This window comes from Neoarius graeffei, chromosome 5 (assembly GCF_027579695.1).
Source record: "Neoarius graeffei isolate fNeoGra1 chromosome 5, fNeoGra1.pri, whole genome shotgun sequence".
In the NCBI taxonomy this organism is placed as follows: Eukaryota; Metazoa; Chordata; class Actinopteri; order Siluriformes; family Ariidae; genus Neoarius; species Neoarius graeffei.
The window spans coordinates 101349440-101368474 of NC_083573.1; the positions used below are offsets into that span (position 1 = coordinate 101349440).

General features: G+C 42.3%; 1 pseudogene; it reads right to left on the bottom strand.

The window, feature by feature from the left end:
- Window positions 1-8295: 8295 nt before the first annotated feature.
- On the bottom strand, window positions 8296-10299 carry LOC132886313 (threonine synthase-like 1; annotated as a pseudogene).
- Between the last annotated feature and the right edge of the window lie 8736 nt (window positions 10300-19035).

The window sequence follows — 19035 nt, forward strand, 5'->3', positions numbered from 1 at the left end:
CAGCCCACGTCCCCCCCCACCCTCTCCCTCACTGCAGCCATCTCTCCTTCTTCCCTCAACACACCTCCCCCCAGTCTTCGCAACAGCCCCCTCCTCCCCCACACAGACTCCTCTACGCATTACTGCAGACCAGGTCAGAGATGAACTGAGGAAGCTTCACCCCAGGAAAGCAGCAGGCCCAGACAAGGTGTGTCCATGACTACTGAAGACCTGCGCTGCTGAACTGGGTGAACCACTCCAACGCATCTTCAACCTCAGCCTGCAGCTGGGGAGAGTGCCAACCCTCTGGAAGACATCATGTATTGTTCCAGTTCCCAAAAAGAATTGGCCTAGCGAGCTGAACGACTTCTGACCAGTGGCACTCACTTCACATCTGATGAAGACATTGGAGCAGCTCTTCCTCCTCAGACCCCAGGTACAACATGCCCAGGACTGTCTGCAGTTTGCGTACCGGGCAGGTGTTGGTGTGGAAGATGCCATCCTTTACCTGCTACACCGAGCCCACTTCCATCTGGATAAGGGAAATGGCACAGTGAGGATCCTCTTCTTGGACTTCTCAAGTGCCTTCAACACCATCCAGCCCCTACTGCTTCAGGACAAACTGAACAAGATATGAGTGGACCCCTGCCTGGTCACCTGGATCTCCAGCTACCTCACTGACAGGCCACAGTACGTCAGGCTGAAGGACATCATGTCTGACACTGTATTTAGCAGCACCAGAGCACACCAGGGCACGGTGCTGGCCCCTCTTCTCTTCATCCTGTACACCGCGGACTTCTGCTACAACTCGGAGCTGTGTCACATTCAGAAGTTTGCCAATGACACAGCCATCGTTGGGTGTATCAGTGACGACAGAGAGGAGGAATATAGGAGCCTGGTGAGGGACTTTGCTGTGTGGTGTGACAGGAACCATCTGCAGCTCAACACCTCAAAGACCAAGGAGCTGGTCACTGACTTTGGGAGGTCCAGACCAAGGTCACGACCAGTTCTATTCGAGGGAGTCAAGGTGGAGGCTGTGGATTCCTACAAGTACCTCAGGCTGTGGCTGGACAGCAAGCTGGACTGGACTTGCAACACCAATCACTTATACAGGAAGTGGCAGAGCAGGCTGTACTTCCTTAGAGGCTGCAGTCCTTTAACATCTGCAGGAAACTCCTGTGGATGTTCTATCAGTCTGTGGTCACCAGTGTCCTGTTTTACACCGTGGTGTGCTGGGGGGGCAGCACATCCAAGAAGGACACATCCAGGCTGGACAAACTGATCAGGCGGGCCGGCTCTGTGGTCGGCATGAAGCTGGACTCTCTGGTGACGGTGGCAGAGAAGAGGTCTATGGACAAACTACTGAACATCATGGATGATGCCAGTCACCCTCTGCACACCGTCATCAGCAACCAGAGGAGCCTGTTCAGTGACAGAATGCTCCTTCCCAAGTGCAGGAAGAACAGACTCAAAAACTCCTTTGTCCCTCACGCCATCAGACTGTACAACTCCTCTCTGGGGGGGAGGAGGGGTAACAGGAGGACAGAGGATGGGAAGGAGCAGTAGCCTAGCCTAACAATAAGCAATACCGGACAATGTGGAATATAATGTGCAATATAAAGTGCAGTATCTTTCCTGCTCCCCCCCCCACACACACACTTACCCTAACCCCACTTCTCCCCTCCCTCTCTTCCCCATATCTTATTCTTTTATATTTGTATATGTAAGTACTTAATTTATTTTAATTTATCTAGAAGTTTTCTCTATTTATCTGTAATGATGCTGCTGGAATCTTAATTTCCCTGAGGAAACCCTCCCAAAGGGATCAATAAAGTTTTATCTAATCTAATCTAAAGAGCTACAACAGTAGGAGTGTTTGCGACACCTGCAACAAGTGGCACCCTACTTGTTTGCATGAAGACAGAGACAAGGAACAACAAAGACAACCACAAGCTAAATGAAATCCAAGCCAAGAAAAGAATAGAGAAAAGCATCAAGAAATGCAGTCCAAAGACACAACCACAGTTGCTACTTCAAACAGAGTAATCCTTGAAGAAGCCAACACACAGACCTCTGCAATACTTCCTGTCTGGCTGTCATCAGTCATGCAGCCAGCACAAGAGGTACTTGTATATGCCCTGTTGGACACTCAAAGTGATACAACCTTTGTTTTGCACTGCAAAAAATAAAAATCTTAGGAAGTTTATTTGTCTATTTTCAAATCAAAACATCTAGCCACCCTTATTATAAGACATAATTGTCCAACAAGCAAAACCTCATATAGCTAGAAAGGCTAGTTTTTAGACAAAATGTCTTGAAAAAGCCTTATTTGGAGCACCTTTGAAAATAAAACAATTTTTTTTTAAAAAACAAGTACATTTTGGACATTTGTCAAATGAGGTTCATCTTGTTTCAAGAAAAAAAAAACAAAGTATGCTTGTTTTGGGAATAAATGAACTTTACTGAAATCTTTGAATCTTTCATTACAATTCAACTCCACATTACATATCCTAAGTTTACTGCGACTGTTTTCTCAGTCATTTAGAGTGAGGTCCTTCTAGATGCTGTACATACTCTAGACCAGACAAGTGCCTTCATAAAGGCTATGAGTGAGTGGAGGGCGTTTTAGTGAGGTCTTTTTGGAATGCTGTGAGTTAAGTTCAGTGTTTGTTTGGTTTTTTTTTTGTGCCTGATCTTGTAAACCCCTCATACACATGAATAGTCAGTGCCCCCAAAATGCACTGTTGCTTTGGCATCGTGTAAGAACTGTAGGTCAAAATGCGTAGACTTTTTTTTTTTTGTGCCTGATCTTGTAAACCCCTCGTACACTGCACTGTTGCTTTGGCGTTGTGTAAGCACTGTAAGTCAAAATGCGTAGACTTTTTATTTTTTTATTTTTTTGGTGCCTGAGGTCCTGGGGAAGTGGAATCTTAAGAGATGTTTTAATGTTTGAATGTTGAAATGGGGAAAAAAAATAAACATGTTGCAATGCTACACGTGTCATCAACTTGATTCAAGATAGTCTCTGGTCTCATATCTAGAGTATTTTACTAATTACAGGTCACAAAAGGAGAATCTTTTAAGCTAGCAATGCTTAGTTGCAGAATTTAACAATCCTAATATTATATTTATCTTAAATTCAGTTTTTACTGCTAAGACTTTGTCATGAATTTAAGTGTAATACCCTTAAAATGAAATAAATAAAAATGACTTGAATGGCTAAATGCAAGAAGTATGCTCTTGTTATAAGAACTATTTTGATTATTTTGAGTTAATCAGATCTCGCATAATAAGTTCCCCAATCTTATTTTGGAATTATTTCATCTAAAAACAGGTTAGATTTTTCATCTTACTTTAAGAAATCTTACCAAGTCAAATTTGACTAGTTCCATTGGCAGATTTTTTTCACCTGAGTCAAGCAAATATGCTTTGTTTTAATCTTTTATTTCTTATTTTTGAAAGGCCATTTTTTACAGTGTGGGAGGAGTGGCTGATGCTCTAGAAGCTGACAAAGAACAAGTCAAGTTGAAGCTCTCTACTATGACCTCGAGAACCACAGTAGTAAGCTCTCAAAGAATAAAAGACCTACACGTCTGTGGCTTTTACTCTGGCAAGATCTCTTTACCACCGGTCTACACACATGACTTTATCCCAGCCAACAGAACTCACATCCCAACCGGTGAAACTGCTAAAGCCTGGCCCCATCTACAGCACCTCCAAGAAGATGTGGCACCTTTACAAGACTGTGAAGTGAGTCTGCTCATTGGGTACAAATGCTCACAAGCCTTACTCCCACGAGAAGTTGTCCCTGGCAAAGAAAATGAGCCCTACGCACAGACCTGGGGTGGAGTATAGTAGGCCATGGGAACCTCTGTTTAGACTATGGAGATGCCTTCGGGATCAGTCATCGTGTAGTGGTGAGGCAAGTGACTCCACATGTTGAGCCCTCCATCAACCTGAAAACAGAAGTGCACTATGTGAACAGATCCAAAGTCAAAGAAATTACTCCCTCAGACATCTTAAAGATCCTTGAATCAGACTTCTCAGAAAAGGCTGGAGAAGAGGATCCTGTGGCTCAAGACGATCTCAAGTTCCTGTCAAAGATGAGAGAAAACATCAAGCAAAAGGATGACGGTCATTACGAAATGCCATTACCGTTCAAAGAAGAAAGACCGAAACTGCCAAACAACAAGATTTGTGCAATACGCCATGTAAATTGTCTTGAAAAAAGACTAAGGAAGAACAAAACATACTTCAAAGACTATGTGAACTTCATGGATGACATAATCTCACAAGGTGACGCAGAGAAAGTCCCTGAGCAAGAAATTGACAACAGTCCTGCATGGTATGTGCCACATCATGGAGTTTATCATCCACAGAAACCAGGGAAAATATGTGTAGTATTCAACTGTTCTGCCAAGTTTCAAGAAATGTCTCTCAATGACCATCTGCTTACCGGGCCTGACCTCACAAACACGTTGGTGGGAGTCCTGTGCAGGTTCTGAAAAGATCTAATCGCTGTGACTTGTGACATCGAAAGGATGTTTCACCAGTTTCATGTGAAAAGGGAAGATCAGGATTGCTTACGGTTCTTATGGTGGGAGTACGGCCATCTGGAAACCACACCCTCAACTTACAGAATGAAAGTCCACCTGTTTGGAGCAGCTTCGTCTCCTGGTTGTGCCAACTTTGGCCTGAAACATCTGGCAGCACAAGGGTAAGGTCAGTATAGCAAGACACCATATGCTTCACTCAGAGAAATTTCTAAGTAGATGATGGTCTAGGAAATGTTCACACTGAGAAGGAAGCCATTCAGCTCATTAAGGAATCAAGGGAACTTTGCTCCATCGGAAAGCTAAGGCTCCACAAGTTTGTCCCAATAATGAGAATGTGATGGCATCCATCCCAAAGGAAGAATGTGCTACCATTAAGGATCAAGACATGGCCTTGAGCTTACCTCATATGGAGAGAGCACTTGGTGGAGAGTGGTGCATCACCTCCGATTCGTTCAAGTTCAGAGTGCAAGTGAAGACCAATCCACTAACAAGAAGAGGTGTGCTCTCTACAGCTGCCTCTGTGTATGATCTATTAGGATTCATGGCACCTTTTGTACTTCTTGGAAAGCAAGTTCTTCAGCAAATGTGTAGAGAAAGAATTGGCTGGGGCAAAGAGCTTCCAGAGAATCTAAGACCTCAATGGGAGTCTTGGATTAGAAACCTTCCTAAGGCATCCTAAATGGAAATTAAAAGATGTTACTTACCTTCAAGTTTCCACAACGTTAAGGAGGTATGAGCTTCACCATTTTTCTGATGCAAGCACCTCCGGATATGGTGAACGCACTTACCTGCGAATTGTCAGCGAGTCCACAAAAGTCCATTGCTCTCTTGTGATGGGGAAAATCAAGAGTCACACCAACAAAGGTGACAACAATTCCAAGACTGGAGCTCACTGCGGCAGTAGTTGCAGTTTGAACCAGTGACATGCTCGGCAATGAATTAGAAATTCAAGACTTGCAAGAATACTTGGACGGATTCTACAGTCATTCTCGGCTACATAAACAATGATGCCAGAAGTTTTCAAGTGTTTGTAGCAAACCAAATCCAAAGAATCAAGTCAAGCACAAAGCCTGAACAATGGGCCTATGTTGCGTCTGAGGAAAATCCAGCAGATTACGCCTCTCGAGGATTAGCAGCAGAGCAACTCAAGACCTCCAGTTGGTTCACTGGACCGAGGTTTCTCTGGGAAAAGGAACTGCCTGACAGACAGTGTAAAGTGGGAGAAGTTAAGGAGGATGACCCTGAACTTCACAAGGCTCACATGTTCAACACTAAGGCAACAGAGGACAGATAATTATTGGACCGCCTTGAGAAGCTCTCTGACTGGTCAAGTGTCATGCAAGCAGTGGCCAGATTGAAACGACAAATCAAAGAACACAAATGTGAGGAGCAAAGAACCAATGAAAGTATAAGCTCGGAAGAAAGAAAAGAAGCAGAAAGTGCTATTGTCAATTTAGTCCAGGAAAGGGCGTTTCCAGATGAGATGAGGAACCTGAAAGCAAACAAGGTCATCACCAAGTCACACAGTAAGCTGTACAAGGTAAGTCTGTTTTTGGATGAAGAAGGGATCACATGTCAAGTGATCACATCATCCAAGTCAAGCCTTGTTACACCCACATGTGAAACATCCAGCAATACTTCCAAAAGGTAGTCACAGATCCAGCTTACTTGTTAAGCACTTACACGAGAGAGTATATCATCAGGGACATGGAATAACGGTCAATGAACTGCGAACTAATGGATGGTGGATTCTGGGATGCAGCAGTGCAGTATCGTCACACATATTCAAATGTGTCAAGTGTCGGAGGTACAGAAGACGTACTGAAGGCCAGAAAATGGGCAATTTACCTGAAGACAGAATGGAAACGACTCCTCCATTCATATACACTGGCATAGACTGCTTTGGTCCAATCTATGTAAAAGAAGGAAGAAAAGATGTCAAAAGATGTGGACTTTTACTTACCTGTCTGTGTTCAAGAGCTGTACACATTGAAATGCTCAATGACATGACATCTGATGCGTTCATCAATGCCCTAAGAGCATTCATTGCCATAAGAGGGAATGTGCATCAACTTAGAAGTGACCAAGGAACCAATTTCATTGGTGCAAGGAGAGAGTTCGCAGAACTTATGCAAGGAATGAATGGAGAAAGAGTGAAGGCCTTAGGATGCAAGTTTCTAATGAATCCTCCAGCGGCAAGTCATATGGGTGGCGTCTGGGAGACACAAATCAGAACCATAAGGAGCGTTCTCACTGCTATTCTTGACCAGTCAGCGCAAAGACTTGATAGCTCATCCCTGAGAACTTTCCTTTATGAAGTGATGGCGATCATCAATAGCAGACCACTTACCGCTGAACTTCTTAATGACCCATCCGCACCTGAACCTTTGACTCTGAATCATATTCTTACAATGAAGTCCACCATAATCTTACCTCCACCTGGACAGTTTATCAAAGAGGACCTTTATCTTCAGAAGAGGTGGGGGCGAGTGCAGTATTTAGCCAATGAGTTTTGGATTCGATGGAAAAAGGAATATCTATTGATTTTACAACCAAGACAAAAATGGCAGAACAACAGAAGAAACCTGAAAGTGAAGGTCATTGTGTTGTTACATGACCAAGCCCCATGCAATGAATGGAAGCTGGCCCAAATAACAGAGGTATACCCTGGGTCAGATGATAGGGTGAGAAAGGTTAGATTGATGGTTGGTGACACCATGTTTGATAAGGGTAGATCCACTACGAAAATGGTATTCCTAGAGACACCTGTGCATAAGCTAGTTACTTTACTTGAAGCAGATCAAGATGCTTAATGTTTTTGACATTCTATTCCAAATGGTTCATAATGTTTTTCTCAGCATTTTATGCAAGACATTTCATGTTTACAGTGGCATCCTGTGTAATGGTCACGAAGGTAATGTTTAAAGTTTGGAAGGGTTTAAGCTTACCTGCAACAGTCATTAAGCATTGAGAAATCCCATGGTAAGGCTGTGAGATTTGGTGGGATGTTACTGTTGCCACTGTGGAGGTTGCATGCTTGCGTGATGTTTCTGTGGGAATGGGCTTGTGAGTCAGAATGTGTTTTGAACAGTGTTCTGCATTTTTGTTTGGTGCTATTGTGGTGAATGGGAGATGTATTTTATTTTGACACCTCCGTTGAGATGCAGGCTGATTCGGCCAGTGCATGTTGAATTGGGAGATGGTGTTGTGTGTAAAGTTGGAGATGGACTGTGGACTGCCTTTGGAACAAGTTAATGTAATGTTTACTGGTATATGCGAAGATAAGAAGACCCTAAGATGATTTCCTTTCCTAACTTGCAGCCAACTAGGGTTTTTTTTTTTTTAAGTTTGTGCTTTATTTTTATTTTCTATTGTTTGCTATCATGTCTGTTAACATATCAGCTAACATGGTGTCCTTATGGTTAATACTGTGCATTATTAGTTTTCACGGTTTGATGTACAGAGAAGACTTCAGTAAAACCCGTTAAAGGAAACCACTTGCGTCTGATCGTGCTTTGGGAGGGAATCACATTGGGGTTTTTGTGCTGGAAAAGGACTTGGAGAAGCTGCAGCCCCAGCAGTTGCCACAAGGAGATGCTGAAGCTCCTCACTTCTTGTGCCTGTGTCCTGACAGCCCTAATATCCGTCCTACCTGACCTTCATAAATGAGTCTCATATCATGGATTCCACCTCATCTGTGAGAACACTGAAATCAGGCTGTCAAACTGTATGCGGATGACTTGCTCTCTCTCTTACACTCCTACAGAGTTTTATATATTCTTTCTTGACCTGCAATAGCACACGGTGCATCCAGCTGCTCCAGAGGCTCATGTGGGATGTCAGGACAGTGTAGAGCTTTAAGAACAGCTGGAGCAAACTTCCCAAAATGTGCAATGGAACACAAAACAACTGGGTACATCTTATCATGCAGCCAGTCAGCCACAGATTTCGTCATGGCAGTATGAGTGTCCATTACATAGCCTGTTTTGGAGTGTACTTCGTGAAGTCAGGCAATCAGCCTCTGAGCACCACCTTGCCTGCACGTCCTGCCGAATCCTACATAATAAATTCAAGGCTTACAAACAAGTCCCGGAGGAGCTCACCATCCCCGCTGGATGCATAATGCAAAAACCGTTCAAGATTTGAAGATTTCAGAATGTCAACAGCAGGAGAATTTGACAGCATGATCTTCCTACCTCGAAGATCGTACTGACCAGTGCAGATAAAATCAGAGATGACACAGTTATGATTAGAGGCGCAAATGATGTTTCTTATTGGGATGCCCATTTGTTTAGCATAGACAGCAGATATGGTATTTCCAAAAAGTTTCCAGTGGGGATGCACACATCAATGGGTTGCCTAAATTTCACCACACCATCTCTGATGAGGTCTAGGTAAGCAGAGGAGTGATAGACCACCTGGGGAAGCAGCCACACCCAGTTGATGGAGTTAGCTGTGCTAAGAACAGTGGCGTACTCCACTGCAAAGTGGCTAGCCAGCCTCGAGTCACCAAACATCCCCTTGATGGTGCTCTGACAGAAGTCAAAGTCAGAGAAGATGCTGACAGACCTAGTGTTGCCCTCCTTGAAACCAGTCATCTGCAGTTTCTGAATGATGCTAACACCTTCCTCAGGGAAAAACACCAGCACTCCAATACACTGTCTGTCGCTTTCACGGAGGTTGCTGAACCCACTAAGTACTGCACTTCCTGTGTCCCCAGATGTGGCCACAAGGATCAAGTAGTTGCACATCTGCGGAAGGCAGTGAGCAAAGAGCTGCGGCATTAACTGAAGTGCCACATCTTTAAAGGAAGCAGTGGGACCATGGAAGAGCTCAAGAATGTACTGATCCCTCAGCAAGATGCTTAACAGGTGCTACTGATTTGCTGGCAAAGTTTTGCCCATAGTCTTGGGTAACCATTGAGCGAAATTCTGATGGAGCGATATCCAGTGGATGTATGCACTTCTCAAGTATGACTAAAGCACGCTCAGGATAAGACATATCCACTAATCTTATCCATTCAGAACATCTCAGTTTTGGGAATCCTTTATTACGTACATAAAGCCCACTATTGGGAGCTAATCCCTCCATGACAACATCACTGAAGAACTTCACATCACCGTTTGACACAGGTCTCTGGCTCCTGGTGGAGATGTAGGTCTCTGATTCAGAGTCCTGATATTTATCTAGAACCCTGACAACTTTCTCTCCTATTTCCTCAATAGTGTCCCCTCCTTCCACAAAACACTCTTGCATCCAACTGCTTTTCATAAAACTGTTTTCGGTACTCTAAGTTCTCCCTCATGGAGATGCCAGCACCCTGACCAACGATTCTGTACAGCCTCTCTACTACATCTTCAGTATCCACGTCCAGATAGAGAGTGATTCCTGAGCGTTTCAAGTGCCGCATGGAGTCCAAGTGAAGTGGGTTTGAACCCGTAAGTGAGATCACACATCCAGAGGCAGAGAAGTTGCAAACAGCTTGGCCCTCTTCATCGATAAAACGGTCACCTCCAACTTGGGCCAGCTTCTCTGCTACAGTCATCCCCCATGTCTTTTCCAAAACATTGTCAATATCGATTACAGGCTTCCAGAGTCTGTGGGACAAAATCTGCCCCACTGGCGTCTTCCCAGCCCCAGGAGGACCCATGAGGAGCATGTTCCTCTCCTGAGAACTCTTTGTAGACATACATGACCTTTGTATCATGTGCAAAGGTGAGAAAGCAGAAGAACTGGCAATTTGATGGTACCTCAGTTTGTCCATTTTCGACAATAAATTAAACAAGTGTCTAGTCATCATTGTTTAGGAAATGGATCTGAGGAGGAAAAAAAAAATTAAGGTACAGTGGCATTAGTTAGTAAAGTTAAGTAGATCTAGCTTCAGTTGTGGCTTTACCCTATATTTAATGAAGATACAAAGAAAGCATGGAGGAACCATATCTATATTTACATGCTTGCTGTAAAGCAGTGACACCTGCTGGAGACTTGGTTTATTTCAGGTTAGAAAACATGGTCCTGGGAAATGACTGTTGCTGTAATGTCTAACCTTTTCATTTTTTGCTTTTTGAGCTTATTTCCATGTACAGGAACAGTCAAAAGTTTGTACACCCTTACTCAACTCTTTCAGAGGTTTTTTTTCTGTATTGTGACTATTCTCTATATTGTAGAACAACACTGAAGACATCAAAACTATGAAATAACATCTGGAACATATATGGAATACTGTGGTAAACAAAAATGTGTTTGATATTTTAGATTCTTCAATGTAGCCAGCGTTTACCTTAATGATGCTTTGCACACTATTGGCATTATCTTAACCAGGCATGCCTCGTCAAAAGGCAAATTAGTGAACAAGTTTCTTGCCTGCTTAATTTGTTTGAGATCAAAGGGTAAACAGAAAATGATAAAAAGACTAAATAAATAAACAACCCTATTCCACAACTGTAGTAATCCATATTATGTCAAGAACCACTCAATTAAGTAAAGAGAAACAACATCCATCAAGACATGAAATAACTTTTAATTCATAAAAATAAAGGGGAAAAAAACCCAAAGAAGAACAGTGAATTAGGAGCTGTGCCCAAACTTTTGACTGGCACTTTATATTCACTCATTATTTTTTGGGGGGGTGGGTGGGGAGTGTTACATTCAAATGTTAGTGACAACAACCATAGAAGTGGAAACAAATAATAATGAATTGATCCACTTGACCCGAAACATGAGTGTGTGGGTCACGGTTGTCAAAGCTCAAATTCAGAGACTCAGATTATTTTGCAGGTCAAGGGGCCCACAGGGCCCCTCCTGGGAAAAAAAAACAGGGGCCCATTTCTACAATGGGGGGGCCCAGACATTATCCTTCAGTTGAAGCGAACCTAGTGAGTGAAGCGAGCCCAATGAACAGCTGGGGCAGCCCAGGGGCTGTGTTTTTCTTCTCAATTCTGTTTTTTTTTTGGTATTAGAAGCCATATGAAGCAATGTAGATGACAAAAATCAATGCTTCAACCAAATATATTGAGATATTGTTTAATCAGTGGCAATATTTTGGAATTCAACCACAGGCCACTATAAATCACATCTATATTATCTCCTCCTTGTAAATTATAGCACAAGAATGGGTTCGTTTTTTGCATGCTGTGACGGTCTAATTCTGCTTGTCTCTAATTATCTCTACTTCTAATTTCAGAGAATCAGATGGGATGCTGAATCTTCAATCTTGGGTTCAAATTCAGGCTATGAAGTTTGAAAATTAATAATGTCTGATACTAATGATACAAGGGCGGCACGGTGGTGTAGTAGTTAGTGCTGTCGCCTCACAGCAAGAAGGTCCGGGTTTGAGCCCCGTGGCCGGCGAGGGCCTTTCTGTGCGGAGTTTGCATGTTCTCCCCGTGTCCGCGTGGGTTTCCTCCGGGTGCTCCGGTTTCCCCCACAGTCCAAAGACATGCAGGTTAGGTTAACTGGTGACTCTAAATTGACTGTAGGTGTGAATGTGAGTGTGAATGGTTGTCTGTGTCTATGTGTCAGCCCTGTGATGACCTGGCGACTTGTCCAGGGTGTACCCCGCCTTTCGCCCGTAGTCAGCTGGGATAGGCTCCAGCTTGCCTGTGACCCTGTAGAACAGGATAAAGCGGCTACAGATAATGAGATGAGATGAGACTAATGATACAACAGTTGTAAATCTAGTATGACTAATTACCTTGGGTATCAGGGGTATCAGTTTTTTCAGGTGAGTGTACTCTCTTTCTGCCGAAGAATGATAAAATAGATGTATTTTTCTTTTTTTTTCTTCTTATCCATGTTTTCTTGTTTCTTTCGAATATTCATACATAAACCATAAGACGCCACCTAGCGAAAGGCTTGGATCAGGTTTTACTCGCTTGGGACGCTACAAACGGGGCAGCGTAAATACACGAACGGGTCCGAAGTATATTCAATATGGCGGCGGTCAAAACAAATTCATCTGATGCTGAAATCTGTTGACTATCCAGATAATTATGTTGGAAGTTGCATATTTGTGCAAGATTTTCGATATTGAGACCATGAAGTCAAGTAATACCAGTGTAGGAAATTCATGGAAAATATCAGCCAGACCACAGGGCAGGCAACTCTGAAAAGTTGCCTGCCCTGCTCAAAAGTTGCCTGCCCCAATTTCAACTATAATCCATCATAATATCGCATAATTTTTGAAAAATTGTAAAAGAGGCAATGCATGTAATGTATCATGCATGTAATTTCATATATTCAATTTAGTTTTATTATTATAAATTATAAATTTAGATTTATTACTGGTGTTTATGTATATAAATGTATATGTGACCTATGTTGCTTGAGATCAGCCAAACCATCATGCTTCAGATTGATAGAACCAGTGACAAAAGCTCCATTGGCATATTTCCTAAGTCTATCTGGGGTTTTTCGTTTAGACAAGGGCCCATATGCAGCTCTACACACCTTACAGTAGATAGTTTGTTTGTTGTCATCGGATACCAGCCAGTCAAACTCTTGCTTCTAACTGTCCACAACAGTTCTCCTTCTCTTATCTTTATCATATTTTTGTTGTGCTTCCTTTCTCTCTTCTTCAGTTTGTTTTTGTTTTTGAGAGGTCTTTGGTTCAGGTGGTTTTATCCCAAGATAGTCATACAACATTTTCAGATATTTGGAACAATTAACAATCAATTTTATGTGATATTTTGACAAAACTCATGTGGTAGAACGCTGGTTTTCAAAGTCACAGACATAGATGTGACTTGGGGAGACTTGGGGTGGATTTCACTGAGCTGTGTGTATCGAGCTCTCTGACTGGCTGAACCTCCGAAGACACAGCCAATCAGAGTGCTCGTTTCATTTCTAAGCGAAAACAATATGGCCGCGCCCACGTCGGTAAACAAACCAACAGAATCTAGTGAAAATGTCTTGAAAAGTCCTTCAATATGATGAAATATCGAGAGAACAATGAACCCCCTCAAAGAGGGACCGCCCGTGGGGCTGGCAACTTATAAATTCATTCCGCCCTTGCTGCAAACTGACCGCGACGGGCGGTGGGGCGGGCACCCATTTCCTACACTGGTCATACGCCACGGAACGTTCCAAATAGGGTATAAAATGCTCGCGTCCATATTGGCCCCTGCCTCTCTCGACAATGTGTTCATTATTCAAAATAGTGCGTCTTAGATGCGGGCGCGCCAACAATCTGAGTCTCTGAAATTGTGATAAATACATTGAAACACACCAACCAAATAGTTTCCCCTTTTCTGAGAATGATTAGCACTGAAATTAAGTGACATAAGGAATCTTACAAGCTCATAATATAAAGTAAAATTCACAAGAAAATATTTGTTCATTTGTGAAATATACATTCACCACTCAAAGATAAACTTCATATCTTCACGCCATCATGTAATATCCTCTATATACACACTCCCAGTAAAGATGAGCCATAATAATAATAATAATAATAATAATAATATAGTAGGAAGAAGAATTCTTAGCTTCACTTAACGCAGGGGTCTCAAACTCAACTTACCTGGGGGCTGCTGGAGGTAGAGTCTGGGTGAGGCTGGGCCACATCAAGTATTCAAAAAAAAAGTGCAACTGATCCAATCTTCTCAATCTTTATTATTAACAGTTCTTCAACATGAATGTTTCTTCTGAACATGAATGGGTTCTTCAGAACATAAACGGTTCTTCTGAACATAGGCTTCTCCTGCCTACTCCTTGCTGCCAGAGACCTGTCAGCGCTTCCTCTCACACAGCTGAGCCACATTTGGCTTGAGGGAGGAAGCAGTTGAGACCCTCAGTATGGCTTGAAGATGCTCATCAGTAAGTTTGGATCTGTACTTTGACTTACTGAAGTTCATGGTGGAGAAGAGCTTTTCACAGAGACAGAGGTGGAAAGTAACGAATTACATTACTCGCGTTACTGTACTTGAGTAGCTTTTTTGTGTACTTATACTTTTTCAAGTAATTTTTAAAGAGTGTACTTTTACTTTTACTTAAGTATGTTTTCTTTTAAGTAGTGTACTTCGGTACATTTTACATCACAACCGTTACTGAGTAAAAAAAAATAAAATAAAATAAAAAAAGGCTAAAACGGAGAAGGGGAAATGCATGGGCGTCGCCACCATTGAATGTGAAGGGGACATGTCCCCCTCACATTTCATAATTCTTCGTTTGGACCCCCCCACATTTAACATAAAATATTAGTTCACCCAGCGCCGTTTCTATTGCTTCGTGAAAGAATCCATTCCACTTGATCGATAAGAGAAAACACAGAGCACTGAAAATCCACTCCGGGTTTTCCGGGCGCTCCCTACAACAGCTCACCGCGCGTGAGTGAAGTGAATCTCAGCGCGAGCACAGAAATGTTGGTGCAGCTGCTGGAAAGTGGAGGAGGTGACGTCATCCCCATTGCAACCTCACTGACGCGGTACGCGGTGGTCCGGACTACCGTTGTGGTCCGGACCACGCCGTTTTCAGGTGTGGTCCGGACCACCAAGTTCAGAAGACAAATAAAAAGTCTTACTGTGATGTTGCATGGTTTAGGCCTATCCATAAAGATAAATTATTTTTCACTTCCCTCGTGGCAGCTCCCGCTTTTTTACATGCGTTAGAACTGGTATCTTTTATTGCGCGTGTGTTTTACGCATGCATTTCTCTTCCGGTTTGAGAAAAAATAACAAATGATGTACGACTTTGTAAAAAAACTCGTATTAAATGACAAACACAGTATGATTTTGGTAAGTTTTTATTTATATTGTAATATAATACAGCATACGGTGAACCGGACCACAATCCAGGAAAAATAATTAATTAATGCCCTCGTTTTGTATGGAAAATACGGTGATCCGGACCACCGCGTACCGCGTCCAATGTCTAGCTTTTGCTAAAACCTTATTCTTTTGTTATCTGCCCTCAAAATTAACCCTAGGACACGTTAAATTAATATTCAACTAAACAGTGAAATAAGCTTAGCCTAATGGGGTATTCTTGATTGATGATGAATTGTTTGCAGTATTTGCTCCCAGACACAATGGACATAAGGACATTCTTTACAAAGAAGCGGAAAGTAAGTCAAAATTTCCCCACAGGACAGGGTTTTTTGTCCCAATGGAAATGTTAGTGCAGTTAGCTGGTTAGTCAATGTTAGGAGATGTATCAGCTAGCTTAATGTTAGCTATCATTTAATTCAAACCCAGTAGGCCTGCCTTACTGTAATGCTAAGAATGAGGTCAAGTCTGCTCTGATGATATTTATTGATTCCTTGTTTTGTCTGGTCTTTGGCAGTTTTCTGGAAAGTAAGATGGGAAATCAGTGTATAGGGAAGGAATAGTAGAGAGGAAAGCGATGGAGAGAGATGGATGTTATTCCAGGTGGATTGTGAAGGAAAGGGGATAAAAGTTATGAAGTGGTAGAAATTGTGGTGGCACCAATATAAGAAGGAGTTATATCTATAAATCTATTTGTTATACTAATCTGTAAATGTTACTGTAGTACCACCATTGCATGTAGGTTGACAAAACTGCACTTGTTCATTGTGTGAAGTTCTCTTTTATGTGTCATTGCTTGACCCAGTGTAATTTTGTGTTATGAAGACTGCATGATGCCATGCCATTTTTGTTATGAGTATCGCTAAATCGGAAAAAAGTAAAATGCACCCACTAAAGTCACTGTTGGTGGTGAACAAAACTGCACCTGTTCATTGTGTGAAGTTATTTTTTATGTGTCACCGTTGCTTGACACAGTGTGATTGTGTGTTATGAAGTTTGCATGATGCCATGTCATGCCTGTTCATTGTGTGAGATTATGAATATTCTTATTTTTAAACATACAGTTGAGTGTCACTATTGTCACCCAGTGGCATGTTGTATTATATCTAAAACTAAATAGAAAACACAAAATAAAAAGTAAAATGCACCCATAAAGTCATTGTTGGTGATAAATTGTGTCACATTCATCTCATTATCTTAGGCGTAGCAGTGGGTTTAAAAACAGGCTGATGAATATATGGACTAGTTGAATGAGGACTTGTTGTTGAAAATTAATTAAAATTTTTCTGGCAGAGGACCCCCCCGCCAGTGTGTCCCCCCCACATTAAAAATGCTTCTGATGCCCCTGGGGAAATGCGTTCTGGAAATGAATCACGGGAAGGACAGTTGTCGCGCGCGTGAGTCTCACACAGACGATGGCGGACATGCACCGGCGCTTTAAGGGGGGGGGGGGGCTTCGGGGGCCTCAAACCCCTGGGCCACAGCCAATCAGGGGCCTTGTAATATTAATAAAATAATAAACTGTCGGAATCGTGGGTCTACATTTATGTACAGATAGAAATAAGGTTAGAAATAAATGAGCGCACAGTAGCCTGCTGTAAGAGACATGGTGGATGTGGTTCGCGAAACGAACACCCACAACTGTACCAGAATAAAATGTAACGTCACGCATGAAAGCGCGTCAAAGACTGCAGACTACTGAGACACAAATTTAGAGACTTTGAAAGATGAAGCGTTCACATAAGCGCATAAAAGGAAAAAAAGAGAGAGATGCAGGTAATAATAGAATCATTGCCTAAAGTCACAGACTTTTTTAAGGTAAGGATCACCAATCTGTTCAGAATATCAGCTACTTATCAGTTATCAGCCTACCAGCAGCTAGGCTATGTGCAGCTAGGCTAGATATGCTATGATCTGTCCAACAGTAAAATAAATCAGTTGTGATTTGAATACGTGTCGTGTGATTTGAGTTATAATCCTGTTAGTATAATAGCATATTTCGATGGGGAAAATAAAATGTCTAAAACGGCATCTACTGAAGAAATTGATGAAAAGATTGTAGCCTATAATTTTCACAGTTCGGGCAGCAGACAGTGTAAGCATACTGAGGGGAATAGCAATACAAATCTAGCGCATATCCACATTTCTCGCTAGCTGTGTTGGGTGTGTTGTTAACCCATGTGGATTTAAGTGAAATACTTGAGAAGTTCTGTGGTCAAGACAATGTTTTAAGGTAAGGACGCTTGATTATTAATGTTTGCCCGCCGTGGCTTGTTGTTGACGAAAGGCCCACACGATTTTGCCTTATGCAGCTACTGCTAGCGTCATGCTTTGAACTAGGTTAAGCTCATTTGCGCTAAAGGATGGGTTTATTGAAGGACTTTGATGTAGCTAGTTTCTTTTTAAAAAATCGTATGCTCAAAACAGTACGCCCGTGTTCATCATGTTTAACTTTTTTCTTGATGGAGTGCGTGAAATATTGTTGCAAGTGGTATTTCGATGCAGTCATGTCAAAAAGGCAGTTGAATGCACAGTCTTATTCAAGGAGAAGGAAGACTTGCATGATGCTTGAACATAGATCGGTAAAATAGACCCTAGTAGGACTTGGTTTCGTGTATTTCGGTCTGTAGAGTTATGAGTTTGGCCGCTGTCCATGGTGTTTATGTTTCATGTGGCCGCCGAGCCAAGTACCTTCATCATCATGTTCCCCTGTCAAAAGTTAAACTCTCTAGGGGTGCTTCTGCTGTAGCAGTTGCAGCAGTTGCTCAAAGTTTGATTTGTCCATCATCATACGTCTTATCTGTTGGGTGTCTATGCTCAGCAGATTTTCCCATTTCGTCCATTTGTAACCATTTTTGTCAAACAGGAGCTGCTTTTGCACTTGGTTATTGCCCATCCGGCAAACATGAGCAATATATTTTAGTTATTGTACGTAGCAGGATAGTTTTATATCTTGGGTTCCTGTCAGTTTCCGGAGGTCAGCATTGGACATCTTGTAGCTCCAGTCTATATCTTCATTTGTAGTGTTCTTTTGGTCAGGGGCATTCTTTCGTTTATATCCACCTTTAATCATTTTCCTTAGGAAGCCGTGCCACACTACCTCAATTTTGTGAATTTCACTGGATGATAGTTGCCATGCCTGTGTGCTGTACAGGAGATGAGATCAAACGCATGCCACTAGGAACTTTATACGGGTTTTTAGTAGTATTCGGTGGTCGGTTAGAATGTGTTTCAGTTCATTCCATTTCATGAATGCAGCACTTATCCTAGCATGCAGGAAGTGTGAGGATTCATCACAGTTGCTGACATTATAACAAAGATATTTAAAGGTGCGGATGTTTTTAATATTACTGCCGCCAAGGGAAATGATACTTGGTTTACATTTGATATCCTCATTGACGTTAAAAGCCATTGTTTCTGTTTTGACATATGATATTTGTAAACCAAAGCGGGTGTAGGTCTTATCATACAACTGAAGAATATTCTGAAGCTCCTCGATGGATCCAGCGAGTATGGCCTGATCATCTGCGTATAGAATCTCTGTTATGCAACCCTCTCCTGATGCTCGTGCTTTCGTACGCATTTCTCTTGTGGATACCTCATTTGGAATGCAATATCTGAACTTGAAGCCTGTATCTGGGTACAGTTTTGATATCTCATGCTGTGCAATCCTGACAACAAAGTCCATATAGATATTAAAAACTGATGGTGATTCTAGGGCACCTTGTCTTGCAGTG